The 6,000-nt window shown below is 47.4% G+C and overlaps 1 protein-coding gene across 1 annotated transcript in view; it reads left to right on the top strand.

The window, feature by feature from the left end:
* The first annotated feature begins 2,894 nt into the window (after positions 1-2,894).
* The window catches only part of brinp2 (bone morphogenetic protein/retinoic acid inducible neural-specific 2), a 257,294-nt gene continuing 254,188 nt past the window's right edge, over positions 2,895-6,000 (top strand). Inside the window, exon 1 of the mRNA XM_030402782.1 lies at positions 2,895-3,865. The gene's annotated coding sequence lies outside the window, so the exon portion shown is untranslated. The remainder of the gene's footprint in view (positions 3,866-6,000) is intronic.

The raw sequence follows: 6,000 nt of genomic DNA, 5'->3' as shown, positions 1-6,000 counted from the left end.
TTCAACAGTATGACTGAGAGACTGTTAAAAAATCCTTAAGGGGTGTCTGGGATAACGAGTGATATGTAATCTATTTGAACATGAAATTATTTGACAGAGCACATATGGTAAATTCAGCACATTGTAGAAGTCCACGGCACTATTTCCATCAGTACAACTGGCGACTACCAGTGACTCCCAAAACAACATATTTGACCGCTCCCACAAAGACTATGTGTCAGGACGGGAATAGGTTTTGGCACAATAGACCGCTTTGATACGTTTCAGAAAAAGACTAGACTAGATGTTGGTTGAAGTAAGCACGGCGCATTAGTAATGTCAAGATACATCGTGTAGTTTATGTCTGTGTTGTCTCCTGAGTGAAAGTCCTGTTGTTGATTGTCCCAACTATCAACCCCATTGTCTTCCTTTTACACTACATCACCTGACTTCCTTCTTTGCCATCTTTGTAAGTATTATGGCCACTAGAGGTCGCCACCTAACAACAAATGTACATATTGGCTTTACTAAGCTGCTTGCACAGACATGCTAAAGGCATGGATATATAGTTTTTATTCAGACATTGCTCTCACATCACTGTTTTTTTTTCTTTTCTTTTTTTTAGTCTGTTAAGTTACTGTCAGTAAAATGCCACACTTACTGCAGATGTGAATGATTAAACGCCTGCTAAAGAGGGGGGATGGTACCCTTTGGGCCCTGTAAATGCAGCAGCTATTGGGTTCTAATTGATGGTAGCTCAAGAGCAAAATGAAAAAACTGTAAAGTTAAAGTGGTTGTGACAAAGTGTTCCGTTTGCATTAAAAGCAAATTAAAATAGATTGTATCAGGAAGACTGCCTTAATGTAATCAATGATAACACAGAGAAAATGATGAATAAATGTCTGTCTCTGATATAAAATACGTTGGAGATTCTACACTGCACAGATGAATGCAAAATGAACTTCTCTTAACATTTTGGCAATATACACTTTTTTTTACTTTAACATATCAGTAATATCAGTATCAGTTAATGATAATTGCACAATGTAGTGGCTAAAGGAATAATGACACCATTCGCGCTCAGATTGGTTCTCTATAACCGTATTTTGATTGCCGCTGGGCTCAAAATCTTCTGGGAAAACGAGGGCCGACCGGTGATCTAATCAGGATCAACCAATTTCATGTCTCCATTAGAGACTAAATGAATGAATAGACTCTCTTTCCGTTCTGTTTTGTTGCCAGTTGGTTTACTGTAAGGACAATGGAAAAGATCCGGTTGTAACAATGGCGCTAACTATAATACCACTTGTAAACAAGGATGTTTCCACTTCAACTCATCTTCAACATCAAGGTATGTATTACTGTATAGATTCTAAGTGCTGTATTGTAGGCAACTGGACTTGTTTCAGTTTCTTGAAGACGTTTCACCTCTCGTCCAAGAGGTCAGTTAAGTCAGTGACCCTCGAGTGACCCTTGCCACTCTGAAACTCGGAGCTCACTTCTGTCCTAAACAACTCTGTAAGGACACTCCCACACAGAGTTCTAAAGCCTGCTACTCCCCTCCAGTTAGTTAGAACAGAAGACGCCTCTTGGATGAGAGAGGTGGAACGTCTTCAAGAAACTGAAACAAGTCCAGTTGTTACGATACAGCCTTTAGACCTACCATGACCTGGATGACTGAGAACCTTCATCAACATCACTGTATAGAGGAGATTTACAAGTGCACTTACAGCTGTTTCATAATAATGTGCGATAACTAAACCCTCTCGTGCTGCGCAGGTCATTGGTTGCAGGAGGATATAGATGATATACATGTGCTCTGAACGACTCAAATGTTTTAGAAGACAAGTTTTTATTTATTTGTTGCATAGTTCAATGTGTTGAACATCCGTCAGCCTCCACCCTCAGACCCTTGAAACTCGGCGAGCGACTTGAAGTAGCAGCAGTCAGGTGGTTGATGCTTTGATTTGAGGAGATCAGTTGATGTGAGCCTTAAAATAGTTGCAAATGGGTAGTTTTGTAGATGTTCCCCCCCCCCCCCAGGTGCCCTTTTTCTAAATTAAACGCTGCCTTGCTCGCGGTGGTGAGCATCTCACTCCGGTATGGCAGCTCGTGATGAATGCTTCATGTGGCTCCGAGCTAACCAAGTTCATATTGAAACACTCCCTGGAGTGTCGCCATCAATCAAAGCCTCTCCCCAGAGCTGTCAAGCGTTTTTTTTTTCTCCCGCTAACGTGTGCGGTTGCGCCACAACAATCGCAATATCCGGCCCACCTCATTTGCTCCCATTACAGAGGCGGCTCAGGCTGATACTTATTTCCCTCCCGACGCCCCTGGGCAGTATATTCAACATGCACTCCACTCTCCAGCCTCCCTTCAGCCACTTACTTATTCATCACAGACGCGCCAAGGAAGCTGCGTCGCTGACAGACACCAGATTTTTCTAAAGAGAAGGAGACAGACAGACACAAGTGTGCGACTCCGCTCAGTAATGGGGGACACTGTCAGTATGAATCCAGTTTTGCCTCGAGTCAAAGCAACGGACAAATTTGGCTAAAGCACTGCGAGAGAATGAGTGGGGGGGAAAAAGGAAAAAAAAAAGGGAGGGAAGCATTTTCACTTTCATTAGCTAGCCTGTCCCTTTGGGCTTAAACACATAGAGCTCAGTGCACGAACTGCCCCCTTACACACACACACACACACACACACACTCTCATACACACCCTCACTGTTTCTCAGCCTCCTTTATCCTCCTTCCCTGGCACTTTCTCCCTCCTCTTTCATCCCACTCCTATCATCTTCCTCTCCTCTCCTCTCCTCTCGCCTCCTCTCCTCTCCACTCCTCCCCTCTCCTCTCTCATCTTCCCCAGCCGACTCTCTCCATCCTCCCGTCTTCCCTCCGTCCCTCTCTCGCCTCCTCTCCTCAGTGCGCATCATCGCGGCGTTCACCTCCTTCCCTCTCCTCCTTTTCTGCGGCTCTCGGCCAATCGCAGCCCGAGAGAGGTGCGGCTTCACAACAGGGAGGATGGACGGAGCTCGTTGAGGAGAGGGAGAGAGAGAGAGGGAGAGAGGAGAGGAGAGGAGAGCGCTGCTGAAAAGAGACGCTTTCCTGAGCCACTTGGAGAAACAACGCCAGGCTTGACACTGAGTGATGACCGTGGCGCGGAGAGACTCAGCAGACCGGGAATAAAAACGCGGACTAAAACACAAACACACACACACACAGAGGAGGGGAGGAGGGGGCTCGTTTTGAGGATACCTGCGCGTCTCCGCTGCGGCCGCAGGTGCGCTACAGTCCCTCTGAAGGGAGACTTGTTATGGTCCGGAGAGGAAAGTGAGAAAAGAGGATATCTTGCTCGGATTATTTCTCCTTTTCTCGCCCGGTCTTGTCCGTTTCCCAGCCACTCCGAGAGCAAACTTTATCAGCTTTTGCAGCCGCATTTCAACTCCAGATTTGACTCGAGATCTCGACCCGGAGCTTTGCCAGTGCGCGGACTGTTCACTCTGACTGTTTTCCCAAACGCGGATTACACCGGACAGCATCTTCTCCCTCTCAGAAAGGGGAGTCCCCTCCCGACTCCAAACTTGTGTCTCGAAGCGGAGTCTTTCCATCCCATCGGTGTTGATTTGAACGCGGTGATGAAGAGGGCAATGCCTGGATTATTACAGCTCACCCTGACCCTGGGAACAGGGGGAGAGTGAGGGAAGCGGAGAGAGAAGCGGAGGTAAAGAAGAGAGGAGAGAAGAAGGAGGGAAGTCGGTGGCGTTTGGCTGCCGTCCACTAGTTCGTTAGCGCCTTCGCCGCTCGGGCTCTCCCACCTCTTTTTACTGGATACACGGACACACACCAAGAGGCGCACGGGGAGGACCTGCGTTCACACCCTGGGTGAGTTGAGCGTGTGTGTTCACGCCGGGGGGGGGCTTATAAGAAAACGGGGGGTTTAGAGTCTCGGCGCTGTGCGTTCCGTGCCAAGCGTGTTTTTTACGCGGAGCGCACTCTCCGGGTTGAGGCGCGCAAGACAGATATGCGGCTTCGCACTGGTCAGTCGCGGTGTGACAGCGTTCGAGTCATGACGCATGATCGATCAGAGGAGAGTGAGGAAGGAGAGCAGAGTAGATCTGATATCAGAGGAGTCAGACCCGAGGCTCAGCTGCCAGCTTTCATCTGAGGACAGACAGCACACACTAATGTTGTGCAAAGACATATCACACGTGGGTCTTTAGACGTATTATTATTATTATTATTATTATTATTATTATTAAATAGTTTGTCTAAATGTGTCTGATTACCCGTTGAGACGCTGTAGTGACGCCCCACAAACGGAACAGGCTGACCAAATGTGTGTGTGTGTGTGTGTGTGTGTGTGTGTGTTTGGGTGGGTGAGTGTGTGCTGAATATTTGCATAGTATAACTTTTAAACGTGTTGCATTCTCCTTCAAGTGTGTGTGTGTGTGTGCGCGTGTGCGTGTGCGCGCGCCCGTCTACTCCTGTCACATCAGTTAAGATAGAAACCGGAGCTGTATCGACTTGTCCTTCAACCTCTGCTTTGCCTCATCTCACCAACGTGTATGTGTTTGTGTGTGTACGTGTGTGCGTGTGTGTGTGTATGTGTTTGGGTGTGCGTGTATTTGTGTTTGTGTGCGTGTGTGTTTGTGTGTTCGTGTGTTTGTGTGTGTGTCTGTGCGCTCCTGCTGGCTCTCCTAACCAATGAAAACCTTGCTGCACGCCTGCCTCTCTCCTCTCTGTGTCTCTCTCTGCCTCTGTGTGTGCGTGTGCGTGTGTGTGTGTATGATATTGTTGCTCCATCAGTCACCCTGAATGCCAGCCACGCACCGCGCAATTTCTCACAAATTCTCTCAACCATGTAAGCACAACATTTACCTGTCAGCTACTTTGTCGGGACTACTATATGTGGCCCCTAAGAAATCCTCGGAGAGGTGAAGCTGCTGCCTCGGATTTATACTTTACTTCCGCTGCCCCTGCCGGAGACCCGGGGTGGGAAGGAGGTCTTGTCAAACAGATCACTGAGGAGAGAAAGAGAGGGAGGGGGGTGGGGGACAAAAAAAGTCCAAATCCAGCTCGAATCAATAGCTACACCCACATACACCTCCAGAGTTCACTCGCTGTATAGGTTCAACCAGGAGAGAGGCCTGCTGAAAGAGTGGCTATATGTGTCACATACTGTAGAACCATAGGTGGCACTCAGCTCTGATGACATGTTATTTAATGGCAGTGTGAGAGTACATCCGTCCGTACATCATGACCGGAGGAAGGGTGGAGGAGAATCCTTTATGTTGGAAGCCGGTGATGATGAGTGCAGGAGTGCCATTACAGACGACTGAAAACACACATAATGCATTCAAACTGCAGGCGTTGATACTCTCTATAGATTTTCACACCAAGCCCCCGCCCTCGGAGGAGACACACGTGAACAAGGACTGGGTGATGTTGCTGGAATCTTCTTCAGCGTTTTTAGTAGTACACTCCCATAGTTGAGCGACTCGCTACAGATGGGTAGAAAAAAACAGAAGAATGATTAAAATCGATGCCATCGAGGTCAAGATACCCTGACTCTGATTCCCTCGTATGTGTCAAACTTCAGAAATGCTGGATCATGCATTTCCCTGCTGTCACCGACAGCCTGTTTTTGTTTGACCCTCTCTGTCCTCGTGTCCCCAGCGTGGAGCACAGGCTTCCTGTTAGGAATGAGCAGTCCACAATCCCTGAAATGAGATTTCTCGGCGATGTCACGTGATTCATTTTCTGGGACTTGACACGGAGACCTGCACCTGTACTTTGGAAATGTATCAGTACACCGCAATAAGGCAAAAACAGGCAAAGGTACAATTAAAATGACGATTATGTATGATTTTCCCGCTGCGAGGAGTACGCTCAACTAGGGTCCAGCGGTATGAGATTCAACTGTCTTAGGAAATATGCCGTCACAGTAAAGGAGTAAAAGCAGAAAAATGCTTTCTTTGAACAGCTTTTTTACACATACACCAAATATCATGTTTTGA

This window comes from Sparus aurata, chromosome 21, assembly GCF_900880675.1.
Source record: "Sparus aurata chromosome 21, fSpaAur1.1, whole genome shotgun sequence".
NCBI lineage: Eukaryota > Metazoa > Chordata > Actinopteri > Spariformes > Sparidae > Sparus > Sparus aurata.
This window is presented reverse-complemented; position numbering and strand designations above follow the sequence as displayed.